At 36.0% G+C, this 19,766-nt stretch overlaps 1 protein-coding gene across 2 annotated transcripts in view; it reads right to left on the bottom strand.

Annotated features, from left to right (window-relative positions):
• The window catches only part of lrrc4ba (leucine rich repeat containing 4Ba), a 48,585-nt gene extending 34,550 nt beyond the window's left edge, over positions 1-14,035 (bottom strand). Inside the window, exon 1 of one of the 2 annotated variants that reach the window (XM_053514032.1) lies at positions 13,954-14,035. The gene's annotated coding sequence lies outside the window, so the exon portion shown is untranslated. The remainder of the gene's footprint in view (positions 1-13,953) is intronic. The other variant, XM_053514031.1, reaches the window with a different exon arrangement.
• Between the last annotated feature and the right edge of the window lie 5,731 nt (positions 14,036-19,766).

The following is a 19,766-nucleotide window of genomic DNA, read 5'->3' as shown; positions in this document are numbered from 1 at the left end:
TCAAAAACATTTCTGTCCATCTGACTGTCTGTCCAGGCGATTTTGTCACAGCATCATGCAAAACCGTTTTTAAATTATTGAGGAGTAGTGACGTTATCAGCAGATTTGTGGCAGATGACCTCATAGTAGCCATTGCTTTTTTGGGAGGAATACAGGGGTTTTGCCCTAAAAGTGGGTGTAGTTATACACGTCACTCAACAGATCCAATCTATGCGATAGTTTACCGTAAATACACAGAAACAACCGTAATGCGCCTACAACGTGCCAAAAGTTCACGAAACACAGACAAACGTGCAACACAGCATGGCTTACCCCAAATAAGGGTATCTAACTTTTGAAAAATGAATCTTGATGAATGGACAGATCAGTTATGTTTATTCTTCCTGCAGGAAGTTTAAAATCAGTTTGTCTCATACTGTATGTTCCTAAACCGTGGCACAAAAAAATGCAGTGGTGTGATGATATAAACACGGGTAGTCAGAGCAAACCCGGAGCAGTCCGAAGTGAGGGCGTGTAAAATACCTGAACTGAAAGCCCAGTGTTATGTGCTAAAATCAAAGTGATGTTATGACCAGTCATGTGATTGATTTAATAATCTACTTTAAACAGGGAGTGTATTTGTCTGACCACCAAAGAAGGACAACTTAGTGTAAACAAGGCGTAAGATACTCAACCTTACAGAATGGGATTTCTTTGTATTAATAAGTTAGACAGAGAGTTCTGCTGTACAGAGAGACACACAGACATGTACGTGGGCTTCAACCTCAAATAATAATCATAATAATAATAATAATAATAATAATAATAATAATAATAATATCACTGATTACATTAAAGATCAGAAGATTATTATTAGACTTAAACTTTTAACTCTTTACAACTTTAACTTTTAACTCTTTTTATGAACTCTTTTTCAGTGAATGACGCGTACTAACGCTAGTCAGTTATAAATAACGCGGTGATGTGAGTGACGTGCAGGTGTGTTACTGTCAAAGCTGTTGTTATAGAGAATTAATCAACACCTTCTGAAACAATCAGAATCCAGATTTAAACATGGCTGTGGTGTGAGAATGTACAAATGTTTTCTCCTATGATTATGTGAACACAGCTGATTTTTAAAAAACTAAATGCACAAAACAAATTTAAGAATTTTAAATCAGAAGAACTGCTTTTCGAAATTTAATGAAACATGCGTGCGGTATTTCCTTAAACCTTGCATGTCGTGATATTACTGCACAGATGTGTGTCTATTTTTGTTCCTGTAACAATTTTGCTTCAAATTGCGTTTAAAGAGCAAAATAAAAAACAGCGGTGTAAAGAGTAGATCGATTTAAAAGACAAAAAAAAAGGTATTTACGCTTTAAAAACTGATTTTATAATAATTCTTTAACACTCTTTTCAAATTAGGTTTACTCCAGATTTGGGACCTGAGCTGGTGATACAGTATGGCTGAAAGTATTTCACCAAACCTGTAAATGGTTAAATTCAGGTCTTTTAATCAATCAGGCCCCGTATCCCCAGTGAAGGACAATGTTTATGCCTCAGTACACCAAGACATCTTGCACAATGCTGTGCTTTCAACTTTGTGTACAGAGTTTGTTGAAGGTCTTTTTTTTTAGTCCAACATGACTGAGCCCCAGTGCACAAAGCAGGGAATATAAAGACATGGTTTGATGAGTTTGTTGTGAAAGAACTTGACTGCCCCGAACACAGAACCCTGACCTCAACTCCATCGAGCACCTTTGGAACTGAGATTGCGAGCCAGACCTTCTCGTCCAACATCAGTGCCTGACCTCTCTACAGAACGCAAAAATTCACACAGAAACACTCCAACATCTTATGTACAGCCTTCAAGGAAGAGTGGAGACTGTTACGGTTGCAAAAGGGGGGCTGACTCCATACTGAAGTATTTGGGTATAATATCATTACAGGTTTTGTCCAGATAGTGTACATCAATCAGAGGATGCAAAATAATATCATGTCATATCGTTATTCATTTGGTTATTGGTATTGTCATATATACGTAGATATTATTTACACTACAGTAAAAAGTTTATATACGAAACAAAGAAAAAGATTCTTTATACAATGGACATTTGATTCAAACCAGGACTAATGAAATTTCTGGGAAAAGGCATAAAAGTGATTGACATTTACAGAAGACTTTGAGCACATTATGGTGATGAGACTCTCAGTCGCAGTAAAACACCTGGAAGGTGCAAATGTTTTAAAGAAGGCCATATGTCCGTGAATGACGATCCCGGCCGAGATGGCTCGGAGCTCACTGCAGTCGTTCCCGTGAACCTTTCAGCAAGTGGAACCCATGATCACTGAAAATCTACAGATAACATCTTACCAACTTGCAATGACTAAGAGAAACATCTGTCTGTGGGAACTGTCCACACAATTATTCATCAAAAGTCCCGCTTTGACTTGGATGCTCTTCGTAACTTTTAACCCCAGCAAAATTGGGTGTGTTTTGGTCAGTCAGTCCAGTACCAGCAGTAAGGGAGTGACGAGCTCCAGCGATGGTGACAGTGTAGAACAGTTAAGAGATTTTTGAATTAATCTACTTAATAATGTGGTTTGTGGTTAAATAAGAATATGTGGGATCATCATAGTTCAGTTTGATGCCGCATATGTTTTATTAAAAAACTAACCAGCACTTGTGAGCAGCGTGATCTCAGCCTCACATAGTCTTAAAGACAATGGAATCGAATATAATCTTTACTTACTGTTTCAAATTATTTTTTGTTCTTTTAACAAATAAAAACAGAACGCAGTGCTGGGAAAACAATATTTTTACAATGTTACACAACCAACATCTTTCCAGTGGCACCTAACCGCTACAACGTTGATACAACGGGAATCTTCTGCCTGGACCATCCTGCTTGCTGTAGTGGAAGAGAACATGTTAAAAGACACCTGTTTTATTTTATGTTGTATTTTTTTATTAAGTGTAAACAAGCCAGCTGTGCTTTATTAAGAATTCATGTTGAAATCTTTTTAAGTTTTTTTTTCTTTAAAGCTTTATGTTTTTACACAAGCAACGAAGCGACACGACGAAGCATCTGGAAGTCGTTTATTTTTCAACAAGTCGCAATTTACACCGAGAGAAACAGCTAATGTGGCATTTAACAGTCGTATATTCACAGTAACACTCGTTTATTTACATTGTATTAACGCACTTTGTGCAATCATAGACGCTGGATTAGCGGGTAATGCTAGCTATAATTACAGAACTGAGAGCTTAATTTACAGCCACGTCTGAAGATGTGGAAATGATCCTTGAATATTTCATAAATCATAAATTATGGTTAAGTGAGGTTTAATGTCTATTTATTTCATATTTTACTTAATTTACATGTTTTTTTAATGTTTTGATAGTTTTTATTTGCAAAAATATGATTATAGTGTTGAAAATTGGTAATATTGGTAATATTTCTGGGAGGCTGGAACGGATTATCTGCATTTACATTATTTTCTATGGAACAATGTGTTTCACAATACGAAATTTCGCCTTAGGAACTCGCCTCCGGAACGGCTGTACGTTAGTTATAACATAACATATAATAATTAAAATAGGTTTAAAACGCACCTCTGAACGTGTGACAAAAAAGAAAGGGGTCACCCACACTAGCCAGACCGATGTAACCATAGCAACGCTGACTAGCAATCAACCTGTAGGGATCGGAGTGACCTGAGGCAGAAAAATAAAAAGCACGAGAGCAGAGTTAATGCTCGTCATACATCCCTGAATGGCTGACAGGCTGCGTTCCAAATCATCAGCCGCCGCTTCGCTAAACGTCCCGGGGGTAATCCAGGAGGAAAGTGAAGAGAAGTGGCAAAGTGCCCTTTTACTTTTATGCTCCAAAGAGCATAAAACTCATGAGCGCTTGGTGTTCAGCAGCTGCTGACTGCAGATTCATAAAAAGAAAAAAAAGAAAAAGAAGAAATCATTTGCAATCAAATTAATTAAATTGGATAAAGCATTCTTTTAATCATTATTATGATATAAAATATTTTACATAATTCTTTTAATATTTTTTAAAAAATTTAAAATTTTTTATTGACCTATGGAAAAATAAATACACAAACACGTTATTGTATGTAAATGTTTTTCTATTTCTATTTTTTTATTCTGAAATTTTATTTAAAATAAAGTAATTTACTAAACACTTGATCTGCACTAACACATCAACGTTCACTAACAATTTTTTCATTTTTTTTATTGTGTGCAATAATTCCTTTTACACTTGCGCGTTATCTGTATTGATGTTTAAATATATGATTGACTTATTATTAATATTTATCATCTTATAATGTAATCCATAATGTAATACATCATATTTAAGTTGTGGTTAAAAATGGATGCTTGTAAAATATTTAATTGTATTATTGTTATCACAAGTTAGATTTTTTTCTTTCCACTTCCTGGACCTGCCCTGAGTATAATTTTATTCATGAGCACAAAGCACATTTTTATACACCAGCTTGAGCCTCAGCCAAAGCAGTGTGCAGTTTCACTGACTCGACTGTGAGATTTATTGGAAGCGGAGAAGCCGAGTCGCGTGTATTAACACCGAAGACGCTTCCTGATGGTGTAATGGCGTCCTGGACGCAGCCCCAGTCTATGGATTTACTCATCCGTCAGACGCTTTTATCTGGAACGATTTACAACTGAAGCGGAACCCGGTCCAAGAGCAGAGCCGAGCCGAGATGTAAACCCATGACCTTCTCGAGTCAGGGAGAAAACTAAAGAAGTTCACACACTGGACACATCTCGGTGCAACTAGAAAAACACTGTATGTAAAAACCACAGCAGCCACCTCATTTCCCCTCTCGTCTGTTCCAAACACTCGGCATTCAGCATCAGCAGTAACTAATCACCGACCCGATCATCTGTCATCATCTGCACCTGTTTCTCACTGGGTCATGCCTTCAGGTAGATGTTTTTATGCTTGAATGATTCAGAGGTCACTGTGTTTTCTTGCTCTGAAACTGCTCAGGTAAAGAAACTGGACTGAAAACTATGAGAGACAAAAAGTCCTTCAGGAAACCTAGAGAATTATTGCTCAAGACTACATTAGAAATGCACAAAAGTCTGGAGCTTTCGGGAAGAAAAATATAAAGGAATGGACGAGGTGGGGGTCATGACTTTTACACCCTACCTTATTTTTTTTTAGTTTATATATATATATATATATTTTTTTTTTTTTTTTTTTTTTTTTCCTCAGGAAAAAAATTCCACGAAAACATAAACTTTTTCTTTATTTTTTTCCGGAGCTGCATAATTTTGCTAAAAACATAAGAATTGTTTAAAATAATTCTCACTTCTCAAATAAGGTTATTTCAATAAATATTAATTACCACATTATTAAACTGAATTATTAAAATTGTGACGTTTATATTACTTGTATGCTTGTATTTTTTTAATTCATATAATACCATAGAATTCTTTCCCACATTTATATAAGCTACTTTTAAAAATATTTCATTCGTGAATTTAAAATTTCAAATAACTATTTTTTACTTAATTACTATATATATTTCTAGGAATAATTTAGCAGGATTAATAATCTAAAAAAATAGGTAATATTTTTTTAATTCACCACTATTAAAAAAAAAAAACCCAGTGAGGATAATCAATCAATAAATAAATAATTACTATATATATATAAAAGAGTGATGCTTATGTGCAAATAAAAAGAAAAGAAATCCTGTTGGATAGATCTTTTTTTTTTTTTTTGCAGCAGTAAAAAGCAGTGATCATTTGAGGAATGACAAACAACAACAACAACAACAACACCAGTCCTTACACAAAAAAACTTTTCTAAATACAAATTTAAAAATTTAAAGTTTGGAACTTATTCGAGGGTTTTTTTTTTTTTTTTACTAATACTATATTTTTTCCTTAGAAATAATTTTGTGGGATTCATAAAAAAAAAAGCTAATACTTTTTACATTCCTTACTGTATAAAAAACAAACAAATAAAAACAAACAAGAGTAATCTGTGGGATCAATCAGGATAACCTGGATGTAAAGAAAGAAAGAAAGAAAAAAGATTAAGAAGAAGAAAATATAAAGTATGATGCATACGTGCAAATTAAGAGAAAGAAAATCACAAAACAGTTTAAAGCAATAATAATTCCTATATTATTATGTGTGGTATTTCTTTTTGTTTTTCATTCCATAGCCTAATCTCTCTGTTTTATTGCATCAATGTCAAGCAGTAATCATTAGGAGAATAACAAACAACAACCACAATAACGCTGGCACAAATCCGTTCCTGTCCCATGATTCCTCAGTTTTGTGAAGCTAACGGCTAAACCGCTCAGCTCAAGACTAATGGTGCTTCTGTGTCCAGGACAGAAATATCGTGAGCATCAAACCGTATCGCAGCGCTGATTATCAGCCCGAGTAGGTTTTATTTTGTTGCTTATTCGTGTCAGGTTTCTGTCCTGCGGGAGATGAGTGAAGGTCGGAGACGTCCTGCTGGACTCCTGTCCAAATGTCAAGCTCTGATGCAGGAGTCGGCGTGTACCGAGGAGTGATTGTATTAACAATCTAACGCTTTACCGCTCAGCGCTGTGAGCTCTGGATGGAGTTAGGCGTGGTTTTAACAAGTAAAAATGTGGACGGGGCCTGAACGGTTCTGTTCTAACCGCGGGGGGCGGGGTTAAAATTATAAACTTAGTTTAAATATTCTAAAATAAAAACATTATGAATTTTTTACCAAACACAAATGAACTGAACATATAACACTCAAGAAAAGGTTTTATAGACATTAAATAAAAATTTTGCATTTGGGCTTTTAAGTATTTATCACGCATTTTTTTATTTTTTCTGTTTTCTTTTATTTCAAAGTGGCGCATGGGTAAAAATGTATGAAAAAAAAGGCAAAAACAGTAAACAAACAAACCAAGAGTGTGTATAATGTTTCTTTTGTTATAATATTAAATAAATAATAATGAATGTAAACTTCCTGGTTATAATGAAAGTTTTGATGTGAAATCAGTAGCATTTAATCAGAGCTTTCAACTGTTAAAAAACTGTACTTTTAAGAAATCGTGCTACCTCGGGTAAAACATATCGTGACTTCATGGTCGTGGTTTATCGCGATATATGTGTCATATCGTCGTATTGCCGAGCGACTGGAGTGTTTTTAAGAACCACATCCTGTGACTGTGCATGGAACCTGAACAACATCATAGTGAACGCACACCCCCCCCCCATAACCCACCCCAAGGCCCCACCCCAACTCCATCACACACGTGTACCAGATATCATGTGTGAGCTAAGAGGAAACTTCTCGTGTGCTTAGGAAACGTGAAGGCCGAGCTGGTTTATCGTAGGCGTGTGTTCAGAAACCCAGCGAGGATCTCTGAGGGATTCAGGACTCGAGATGAGCCTCGTGCCGATCTCCCACAAGGTTACAAGCGATGTCATCATCCTCGGCTCGGACCGATTCCGCGCACCGAGCCTGCCTTCACGTCCTCCCGAGTCTCTAATCTGCATCCACGTTCCGAGCTGAGTGACACGCCGCCGATTTCACGTCACTCACTTTAGGGAGATCTCGCCACTTACAGACAGTGCCTTAGTCGCAGGGGTTCAGGTGTGTGTGTGTGTGTGTGTGTGTGTGTGTGTGTGTGTCTATGGAGAAAGAGCCATGTGGGAAACATTTTAACCTTTTCTCACGTGTGCATATGTGCACGCAGGCTTGTGCGTCTGTGTGTGAGTTCATGAGATCATCATACTAATTGTCGTTGCATAAACAAGCCATATTTATAATTAACCATCACTTCAGCCTGATTAGTTCATTAATTAAAACTCTTACCTATGATTTATTTCCCTGAAAACGCCAGCGTGTCAGGAGCTTCCAGCCCATACACACCCACCAGCGTCACCCGTCACACACTCACCGGAATCCCAGCCTGTGTGAGCATGCTGAAGATACTGTAAGACTTTTCTTTTTTGTCGTTTAATCACTCACTCACTCACTCATTGTCTATACCGCTTTTTCCTGTATTCAGGGTCATGGGGGGCGGAGCCTATCGCAGGAAACTCCAAGCACAAAGTGGGGTACACCCTGAACAAGGTGCCAATCCAGCACAGAGCACACACACACTCATATACACTCTACAGACAATTCTGGAACATCAGTTAGTCTAATCTGCATGTCATTGGACTGTGGGAGGAAACCAGAGTACCCAGAGGAAACCCACCAAACACAGGGAGAGCATGCAAACTCCACACACGCAGAGACAGGAATCGAATCCAGACCCTGGAGGTGCAAGGCGACAGTGCTAAACACTACACCACCGTGCCGCCTATAATCAATCAATCTTCTCAAACAGTCTCAGTGCACTGTACCTCATGGAGGCGCTTTACAGGAAAAATGAGACGGCCATGAAAAGAAATAAATTAAATCAAAATCTAAAGTGTAAAACTGTAATAAAGAGCAAAGATTCACTTTAGAACCTAAGCATTGGACAGATACAGGGACTTTTAATAATTTACAGGATTTTTTGTTTTAGGATGTGTTTAAATACAAAATATGATGTTAATTAATAAACTTGAAATATTTGTCTATAAATATACAGATTAAAATATTAATAAATAAACAAATGAATAAATAAATTAATATTTTTATTTACATTTTAACACTTTGTTTTAAATAGTTTTATTAAAAATAAATATTTAAATAAATAAATATTTTTAAACTATAAATTATCATACATTTTATTTTTATTGATATACGTTTTTTTTTAATTGATTTAATATTTTTGTCCCTGTGTTTGTTTCAAATAAATACAGATACATTTTAATTTTATTTATTATGTCCATTTGTATTTATTATTCTCAATTTGTATATTCAATAATAAGTCATAAATATTATTACTATTTATTAGTATTATAAATAGTAATAATAATTAGTTTTAGTCAATAATAATAAAAATTATTATTATTATTATTACCATTATGCTATTAAATATTTTGGGGAAACAAAAAAGTGGAAATTTATTCATTAATGATTTTTTTTATTTTGTTATTCCACATGTACATTACTTGGATATTCTTTATTTATTTGTGTATTTATTTATTTATTTATTTATTCATGATTATTTTTGATGATTTCATATTTTTATATTATATATTATTTATAATTTCTCGTTTAATTTTTCCCATCATTATTATAATTAGCATTATTTTTATTGAAGTTGCTGTTAGTAAATCCTTTTCTTCTGTCTTTTTTTTTTTACTTTTTATTTTTTTATTTAATACACATAATGAAAGAACTTCCTACTTATAAATGGGGTCATTAGGGCTTCCAAACTTGCATGCTAATTAGCTAACTAGCTAGACAAACAAACAAGCCAACAAACAAGTCACTCCCGTCAATCACTGGCGTGCAGCACTGCATCTATGCATCTAAATTGCCTTGAATATGATAATGTAGCTAATGTATCATAAGATTAGACACTTTAACTTGTGTGTGTGTGTGTGTGCGTGTGTTTGTGGCGAGTTCTCCCTGATTTCCTCCCACTTACTCGGCCATTTTCATCCATCACTTCGTGGCGTCGCCCCTTTAATCATGATCTGCTTATTTACAGCTCATTTAGGAGAAAACGGAGGGAAACACTGCGCTAGGTGTGGAGTTAGCTGCGATCCTGGTGTCATTGCGTATGCAGACGGTCGTGGGCGGCCGGAGGGGACAGACGGCGAGGAGCAGACAAATAGAGAGCGATGAGGTCATTAACAGAATTATTCATAAGTCTCGCTCGCTCCTTCACCTCCGACTGAGCGGCAGATGAAAAGCGACGGCCGGGGAATGCAGCTTTTTTAAAACTGTTCGGTAACATTATTATTATTTTTTTTTAACAGCCATCAAGCGTCTTGAAGTCTTTTTGAAACAGCGACGAATCTACCCTTGACACTCGCTAATCGCTGCAACACCATCAGAAGGTCATGTGGTGTTTACCAACAATGCTGTCTTTTTCCCTGAGAGTCTCCATAAACCAGTTCAATCTGTTCGTGTGATGTTCCACCACTTCTGTTGCCAAGGGAACTCGTTCTCGAAGGAGGCAGAACCCGAGGACTTGATTGACACTTGCGCTTGCTTTCCCTTCCTCTGTGCTCTTGACCTAATTACATTCGCAGGACACTCGCATCCAATACACACCATCAACATCAACACCAGCATCATGCAGAACCTATGTGGGAGTGTTTATCTCTAGAACTTTCTACTTCAAAGTGAGACTCTTAAAGTGATGGATTGCTTTAGAGAATGTTTTTGCTAGGTTCTCAGCTGGTGTCTGATGAAGAATGGTGAAGAACTTTAATGTTTATCGGAGCATGTTGGGTTTGTTTAAAAAACAAAAAAATTCACAGGAACCTGTTGGTGTTTGATGGACCAAAACAGAGAATTCTCATATTTATTGAGTTTGTTGGTGCCTGTGGGCATTTCATGGAGCATATTAGTATGGTGTGAAAAGTAAGGAACTATTGGTGTTTGATGGAGCATGTTGATGCATGTTGGTGTTTGCTATAAAGCGTTGTGTTAGAAATGGTGGAGAATGTTGGCATTTGTTGGCACATACTCATGTTGTTGTAACGGAAATTAACCTATTTTTTTTCCATGAATAAATAACCCGCTGGTGTTTGATGAAACAAATTGGTGAATTTTAGTGTTTACATTTAGGCATTTGGCAGATGCTTTTATCCAGAGCAACTGCTCAAGGGCCCACCAGTAACCAGCAACTTGGCGATTGTGGGGTTTGAACCTGGGTTCTTCCGAACCATAGTCCAATGCCTTAACCACTGAGCTACCCCTGGCCACAGTCGACCACTGAGCTACCCCTGGCCGTAGTCCAATGCCTTAACCACTGAGCTACCTAGTGGCATATAGATTTGGAGGCAGAACTGATGACCTGTTGGTGTTTAATTAACCAAGTTTGTGAATTTGAATGTTTGAAAAAGGCATGTTGGTTTTGGGGGAAATAAAAACCTGTTGATGTTTGTTGCCAAAGAATGTTGGTGTTTGATGTGCAGGTAAGAAGCTCTTGGTCTTTGATGGACCAGGTTGGTGAATTTTAGTGTTGGTTGATCCTAAAAGGTGCTGCTATTTAAGAAAAATGTTGCAGAATATTAGTATTTGGTGTAAAAGTAAGCATTATAGAATTGAGTTTTTTATTAGTAGACCAAAGAGTGTGTTTGTGTTTGGTGGAAATTATAAGAACGTATCCGTGTTGAACGATTTTCATGTTCACTGATGTTTGAGAAAAAAAATTTAAATGCGTACTGAAGAGTTTCTATGTTTGAAAGAGCATGTTGGTTTCAATAGACGATGCATGAGAATTGTGCCGTTTATTTGCAAATTAAGGATGTCACCAAAATGCTTAGTTCAAAATTGTTTTAAAGAATCTAAAAAGATTATGGTGTTTTATAAAGAGTTATGCATAACATTATTTGGACGTGTAAGGTGGTGTTGGTTGGTTTATTAGAAACATCTATGACTGAAGATAATGTACTTAAAGTTTTTGCTGGGGAAGTTCTAAATGCTTGTTTAATGAAGAATGTTGGTGTTTAACCGGAAATCTTGATATTTAATAAAGAACACTGGAGATTCCTAATGGTTTCTGAATAATGTAAGAGCTTGTTTGAGTGACAAAGAAACGAGGTTGTTAAAGTATTTCAGTGTTTCGTGAACATCTTTTGGTGTTCTTCAGTGCGTGGAGTAGAACATTGGATGGTGTGAAGTGAAAAATGTTGGTATTTGCTTGTTGCTCAAAAAACAATATTGCAGATTGCTGACGTCTATTAAGTCAAGAAAAAAGGTTAGTGTTTGATGAACGAAGATAGTTGGATTGTTTTGATGTTTGTTGGAATGGTTCATTTTTATTAGTTGTTTATCATGGAGATTATTGGGGTTTGAGGCTTAATGTTAAAAAACAAATCTTGGTGGATAAACAATTTTAAAATTAGTCAGTTACCATTAGATTGCTACTTGCTGACAATGTTAATGCTTGGTAGAATTTGTTAAAGAAAAACACAAAAACTTTGCCATTTATGGACAATGATGGTGTCTGATGGAAAGTCAATGACTAAAAAGTTGGTGTTTGATGAAGACTGTTGGTGTTTCCAGAGATTTCTGTAGATCTCCCCTGTAGTCTCTACTGTCACAGATCATTACCTACACTCTTGCTTTTAATGTAGGATGTTCTTTGGTCTCTGTAAAGCACCCTTAAAGCCTCTATATCTTTTCTTATCAGACATTTTTCATTGAACCCTTAATGATCCACTGAACCCTCGAGGAACCTTTAAAAAAAACCTTTCTCTTCCTAACACTGCCCTTACACTGCATGCATTAAAAGACGAAGTGTGATTTAAAAAAAAAAATTTCTTCACCATTTCTTGATGCATTCTTATTTTAAAAAAAGTGTTCTTTCAGGATAATTCACTGGATAATTAAGTGTCGTGAAAGAGTGCTGCCTTGACCCCTTAACTACAGTGTCCACCAGAAATAGATCTTTGTACCAATGCAGTAAAAAGACGAAAAGCTGCACAGAGACGAGTTTACGAACAGTAGACTGACCTGTAAGAGCGGTCACCTGACTTCCTAATGAAGATACAGCACCCTGCAGCATTCGCATCAAAACACACGTTTCTCTTTCTATATTTGTTTCATTTTTGTATTATATTCTTAATTCTCTTTTTTTAAATCCTTTTTTTATTAATTTTACTCGCTAGTGCAATTCATTCTTCCTTTTTTTTTTAGGTCACGGGCGGTCGTATAGGAGTTTCACTGCATATCATACACATGTGTATGTGACAAATAAAATTTGATCTCCAGAAAAAAAAAAAAAATTAAACAGATCTCCAAAACTGGAATGAAGAGCAAAGATCTACAATGCAACATGGCCACCATTCTCAACCTGTTTCTTGGAAAAAAAACAGTCTTAAATCCACAAAACAGCTGAAGTCCGAATCAAATCCATGTTTTTCTTTATAATGTTTTGGAATTACGTTCAAACAGGCTGGTCATTGGGATCTCTGCAGCCTTCGATTAACACTTCAGCTTAGGTTCGAGAGAACAAAAAGTCAACTTAGCAAGCCAGAACAACAGGTCAAAATGTGATTATAACACACATGTTACTGTAATAATAAGGATATTAATAATAAAATAGATCCTCAGCTTTTCTTTAAACAAGTTGAAGTCTAGACAACAAGGCCAGCCATGGCGCAGCAGTCAGTGTGTGACACACATCACCATGGCATGATGGCACGCACATCTGGAACATCTGCATCCATGAAAACGCACTAGGGTGCAGAACATGGGATACAAGAGATATAAAATGGGATGTAACATAATATAACATAAGACATCCACAAACACAAGCAGTACACACACACACACACACAACACACACACACTCTTCATTAACCTGCATTTTCTCCGCAACGCTTTATCCACGCGTACGTGAGAGGCGCGCAAATTCCTCCTCCTTTCAAATAGAAATAAATAAATAAATAAATAAATAAATAGTATTCTGATGATTCTGTTATTCCTGTGCGTTCGGAGGGAAAAATCAAGAAATCATCACTAAATGTGGTGTGTGTGTGAGTGTGTGTGTGTGTGTGTGTTATTCAGGCATGTTTACGACGCAAATGCGCAAAATGTTTTTTTTTTCTCCCCAGGATAAAAAAAAAAAAAAAAAAAAAAACGATACTGAGCAAAAAAATATAAATAATTATAAATAAATATTACGATAATAATTTGATAAAAAAATTATAATAAAATCCCCGTGTGCAATTCATAGGCACGTCCACGCGCTGATCCGATCTGATCTGCTTTGATCTGCGCTAAATCAAAGAACAAAAAAAAAACATCAAAGAAAAAAATGCAAAAGAGATGAAGGAAGAAAAAGATAAAGACATGCGCAGCAGCTTACCTTCCTGATCAGCTTCTCAAGAGCAAAAATCCTTCCATCAGAGAGAAATAGAGAGAGCAACATCCTCCATCCTCACTGTCCTGTTTCTCTCTCTCTCTCTCTCAGCTCTAACCCCGCCTCTATCTCTCTCTCTCTCTCTCTCTCTCTCTTTCTCCTCCCATCTCTCTCTCTCTCTCTCTCTCTCTCTCTTTCTGTACTCTTTTTTTCCAGCACACTTGCAGGTCATGGAAATGATGATGATGATGATGATGATGATCACCAGCTTTGCTCTTCTCTTTCACTAACATATGCACACCTTCACCGAAGAACAGATGCAGTGAGTGAGAGCTTAAACTACAGAACCATCCAAAGCTCCTCGAAAACATCAAGACATATGGAGCGTGAACATGCGACACCTGATGATTATTTACTTCACAGAACGCGTATGTGCAGGGAATAAGAGGCATTAAAGCGTCGGTAGGGGTTTACGAAGCATTAAAGCTGCGGTTAGCGATTCAGGACGGCTGGTTGCATTGGTGTGATGGAACAGAGTTACTGCTAGCCCTTTAAACCCAAAGCATTTTCGACGTTTTTTTTTTTTTTTTTTTTTGCTGTTTTTTTAATAAACGTATATAGGGCTCATGAGTGTGCAGTATAGAGTGACGTGTCCTTTTCTTCAGCACAACCTAGGCAATATAATGAACTGAATTTTAGTTCATTTTAACCAACCATACAAACATGAGTGAGAAAATAAATGTAAAAAAAAAATGGGTCACACAGGCAAATAAATAGCACAGATACACATGATCACGTGTTCTTGTCTGAGAGTCTATATTTATTTTTTTTGACGTCATTCCCATATTCTGTTAGTAGTAAAATGTGCACAATATAAAAGTACTAATAACTTTTGTTCTACCTGACATGCAAAAACCCAAATGCACAGTTTAAAGCCCGAAGCCTCCCCGTGAACACACACCAGCAAGGCCATAGAGTATTAACACATTATTGTTTTTTAATCGTCATTGACCTGTGCTGTGTTTGTGGTACAGCCCTGTGCTGCTTGGATTTAAAGGGTTTTAAAATGAAAAAAAAAAAAAGGTTTTTATTCGTCTTAGATCACAGCAGTTTTCCAAACATAACATTTTAACGTTATTTATTAAACAACAACACAACTGTATTTTTTATCTGTTCATAGTTACTGTTACTAAGTAAAAATTACAGCTTTGCGTCTGGTAATGGAGACTCCTTCCATAAACAACTTAGGAAAGTTCTCACAATTCTCACATGAATATAAAAAAATCTAATATTAAATAAAGAAGTCTGCAGTTTTTATAAACCTCAAAACTCAAGCGACCCTGATCCGTGCCTGATCTCACGGTGTTATTTGTTGAAACTTACTTGAAAACTTTGGAGAAACAGACTGAATAAACTAAAAAATCAAGCTGAGCCAGTAATTTACCTTTTAAAATCTTGGGAGTTTAAAACAAACCCAGAAGAGATTAACAGTTAAGGAGTAGCAGCGCTTCAGTATTCAGTGAGTTAAGGGATATAAAAACGTCCGTGCTAGTTTGGCTTCAGAGTCGCTAATACTTATCTACGAGTGTTATATCGGTTAACTTATCTGTATGAAAACCAAATTGAGTAAAAAGTAAAACCCTTAAATCTCAATCTCTTTTAAATATGAAACAATACATAGCTTTAACACATTATTAGAATTCCAGAAACCGTATTTTACACTCTCTGGTATATAGCCTTATTAATATATATATATTTTTTTATCATGATTAAATATTCTGTGAAATGTATAATTTTTATCTTTACAAGACTGTTCTTCTTCTCTTTAACCAGAGCTCTGCTGTAGAGGACTGGGGTCAGAGGGGCGATGGATGGCCTTCTGGAGATACAGGAGAAGCGTGAACAAGCTGATGGAGGAGACTGTAGCGCTTGAGGGTCTGGGTGACATGCAGCAGCTTTAGGAGTGATGTTTGGTCTGGTCTGTGCTCTAAACAATAAATTCCAAAACGACTAGACGTACACCTATGAAGCCACCCAAACGATTATTATTGGACTTGGAGAGACGCTTCCATCAGATTCACATGCTGATAAACAAACTCTTGTTCCTATAGACTTATTTTTGTGTCTGATGTATTGTGTCTTCAAAAGTCAAATCTTTGCTAGTTTTTAAAAATGGTTATGATATTGTAAGAGAGTCAGAGAGATCGACCATTTAACTTTGACTAGTTTCGAAAGATTTTTTAACTAATGTATGTTTTAAATATTGAGGTGTCATTAGGTCAATTTGTTTTATAGAAAAATAATCACTTGAACCAACTGCATTAGGGAGCTACAATGGTAGACAACCTTTTTAAGTAGATGAGAAGTTGGACTAAGTCAACCCTAGAGAAATATAATTAATTGAGCACACAACCAAAACTACTTAAATTGACTAAAATACTTGAATTACAAGTTGAGTCAACTTAAGATTTTGAACTGGGTACACATTGTGTCAACTAAACAGCAATGTGAAATATTTAGTTTGGCCAGAAACTTTCTGTAAAAATTGAGGAAACTTAAAAAGCCTGTGCAACTTAAACATTTTACATTGGGGTGGCCTGTTTTTATTTACAGTGTGTGTGATTTAAAAAAGATGCTTTTACAGAAGCCCTGCCGGTGTGTGTCGATGGGGGAGGCTTCAGATATCAAGTTATGTATTCGGGATTTTAGGCATGTTAGGTAGAACCAAAGTTATTATTACTTTAAAAATTCAAAGATTCCATATATATTTATTAAGAGATAGCAACACCGTGGCACAGTGGCTTAGTGATTAGCACTGTGGCCCAGCACACAGAGGGTTAAGGATCGATTTTTTACAAATGGTCTGGTACTCTGGTTTCTTCCCACAGTCTAAAAAGATGCAGATTAGGTTAATTGGTGTTCCCAAATTGCCCGTAGTGTTTAAATAAGTGTGTGCATATGTTCTATACAATGGCACCTTGTCCAGGGTGTACCCTGCCTCGGGCCTGAAGTTTCCTGGGATAGGCTCCAGCCTCCTGGGTTTTTTACTTCTTTGAAGAGTTAAACTTGGTTTCCTACAGTAGTTTGAACTATTTTGATAGCCGTATAACTAATTTCGATAGGACATTTCCTACAGGGTGTTTCCCTATTGAAGATGAACGTAATAGATTAAAAGCTCATAATTATGTTAAGAAACTTAGGGGAACCCTTGAAGAGTTTATTAGAGAAAAGTTAATATTCTTAAAAATCTCAAAATCCAAACAATCTCTTCAGCTTCTCTCTCCAGCATTCTCTCTTAAGGGTTCTTTGGATAGTGTTGAGTTTCATGCTTTCTAAAATGGTCTTGCCGAATAAGCTGTAGAGTCTTTCTCCAGCCATAATTGATTTGTAGGTAGGGTGTTTCGAACTAGCCATGATTGATTTGTACCATACCAAGTAATGATTGATCGCCTCCCCACTGGCCAGCATTCATGTAATTTTTGCTCTCCTTTCTCGGGTACACTTGCATATTTATATTCTCCCATACAGCAGGTGGCAGTATGCACCTACTTGGTATGCAAGCCACCTTTAAACTTATTTGGCAGATGCCCTTATCCAGAATGACTTGCATTTTTATTTCATTATACATCTGAGTACTTAGTGACTCGTGACTCGTTCAAAAAAAAGTCGAAAAAGCGACTCGTTCAATGGCCCAACAGTGGCCTCTTGGTGGTATTGGGGTTTGAACTTGGGACCTTCCGAGCAGTAGTCAGTAATCTAACACCTTAACCACTGCGCTAATCCTGCCACTTTAAGGCTATGTTTAATATTATTGACTTGTTCCGGTATGATTAGCTGATTCAATCCATGCCAGAATATTCTGTATTGTTCTCAGGACTGATTATGTTCTCACTGATGAAAATGAACAAGACTTTGTGACCAAGTGTTCTGGGAAAGAACCCCAGGGCCCTAATCTGAAAAAAAAAAAAATATCCTAAGAACCTTTAAGTATTAAAGAGCCCACGGAGTATAATTGATGGTTTATTTTCCTTAAAAAACTCAAATAAATGCATTATGTTCAAATGATCTTAGAGAAAATATTTCCTTCCAGGTTCTTTGCATAATTGTTCTTACTTTGAGTTACTTTATTTATCTGATTGTTTATCTTGTTTTAAGAATCTTTGCTAGAACAACATCTGAATATATATGAACATCTTTTTTCTTCCTTAGTTTAATGCAGGACACACTTAGGGAGCTAAAACCCCTTATCTAACTTTATAAAGTGGGACATTTAAATGGCTCTTTTCCCTAAAAGTTTAGTCTGTGATTTCAGTAGAAGTTATACGAAGCTAACCATTTTAAAACACAAATTCCAAGCACCCCAGATGCCAACATTCTTAGAGAAAAGAGTTCTTTAATGGTTTATTGAATGGTGAAGATTTTCCTGCTACCTATAATGGGTTCTCCTCAGGTTTCTTGGCTTAATAATGGTTTATTTTTTTAAGAGTGATGGTTAAAACATATATAGTATATAGTGTTTAAGGTCGGACCTTGAGTCTCTATAAATCATTAATGAGACAAACAAAGCTAGCTACCCATAATAAAAAAAAAAATGTTTCTTAAGGGTTCTTTGGATAGTCAAGGTGTTTTAGCTCTAGATTTTATTATTATTATTTTCGTAGATAAGGATTCTGTGGTCAGTGTGGAAGTACTAAATTTATTCCACCACTCTGCAATGCACCAGCATCAAGCATTTCTTGAAGAAGCTTCAGGTTCACTGGCACATGATAAAGCCCTTAGTGAAGGTGTGAATAATTTTACATTCATTCAGGACTTTGGCAGACACCCTTATCTAGAGTGACTTACATTTTTAACTCATTATAAATCTGAGTAGTTGAGGGCCTTGCTCAAGCACCCAAGAGTGGATATTTGGCAGTTGTGGGGTTTGAACCTAGGACCTTCCAATCTATAGTCTAGTGTCTTAACCAACGAGCTCTTCCTAAGCGAAGACCCCTGATTATTTTGATTGGTTTCATGATGCTAGTATTTCGTTTCTTACTGGGACACTACAGAAACCAGAAGTTGTCCTCCTATCCTTTTTTCTTTGAAGGTTCTATATAGAATGCTAGTACGGAGTTTCGAAGTTACTTAACTGCCCATTTTTCTTTGAACTTTAACATACACATACATAAGCTAATTTACGCTTAAAATCCAAAGCATCCTACATTTTTGTCTGAGTTTTTAATAGTACTATACATTTCCTAAAAAGGTGGAATAGAACAACTTTTTTTAAAGAGCAAAATTTCTCTTTAACAGTGACTGGGTTTATATATATATTTTTAAGGTCTCTTTCTTAGCTTCCTAAATGAATATGATTTGAAGTCCTAAAGGGCAGAAGACTCTAGTTAAACAGTCAGATATTACAATAAACATCTAAAAAAAAAACACTTTCAGAAGGTGAGAAACCCTTCACTGTCACTTTTTTCTTAGAACATAAGTTGATGTTTTTTTTAAAAACCAGGTTTTTAAAACCATTAATGTTTGACTCCTTAAGACTTAACAATAGGTACTGTACAATAGGTAAGGGTTTTAAAGCTTTGAATAAAAAACACTCTATATTAGTAGAGTTTATTATTAGAGTTTTAGACAGAACCCTTAAGGGTTCCACTTGAAAGATAGTCAAAGAATCTTTAAATGGTTTAACTTTTTAAGTATTATTTTTAATTTACTAATTTTATTTTGGATCGGAATTCTTAGAACCCTTCATTATCCAGAAGAACTTAAATATGCTTCTTGGTTGCACTGCAGTGGGCCAGATGTTGTTGAATAACTTGCAAGAG

The sequence above is a fragment of the Clarias gariepinus genome, chromosome 16 (assembly GCF_024256425.1).
Source record: "Clarias gariepinus isolate MV-2021 ecotype Netherlands chromosome 16, CGAR_prim_01v2, whole genome shotgun sequence".
NCBI classification, from domain to species: Eukaryota; Metazoa; Chordata; class Actinopteri; order Siluriformes; family Clariidae; genus Clarias; species Clarias gariepinus.
This window is presented reverse-complemented; position numbering and strand designations above follow the sequence as displayed.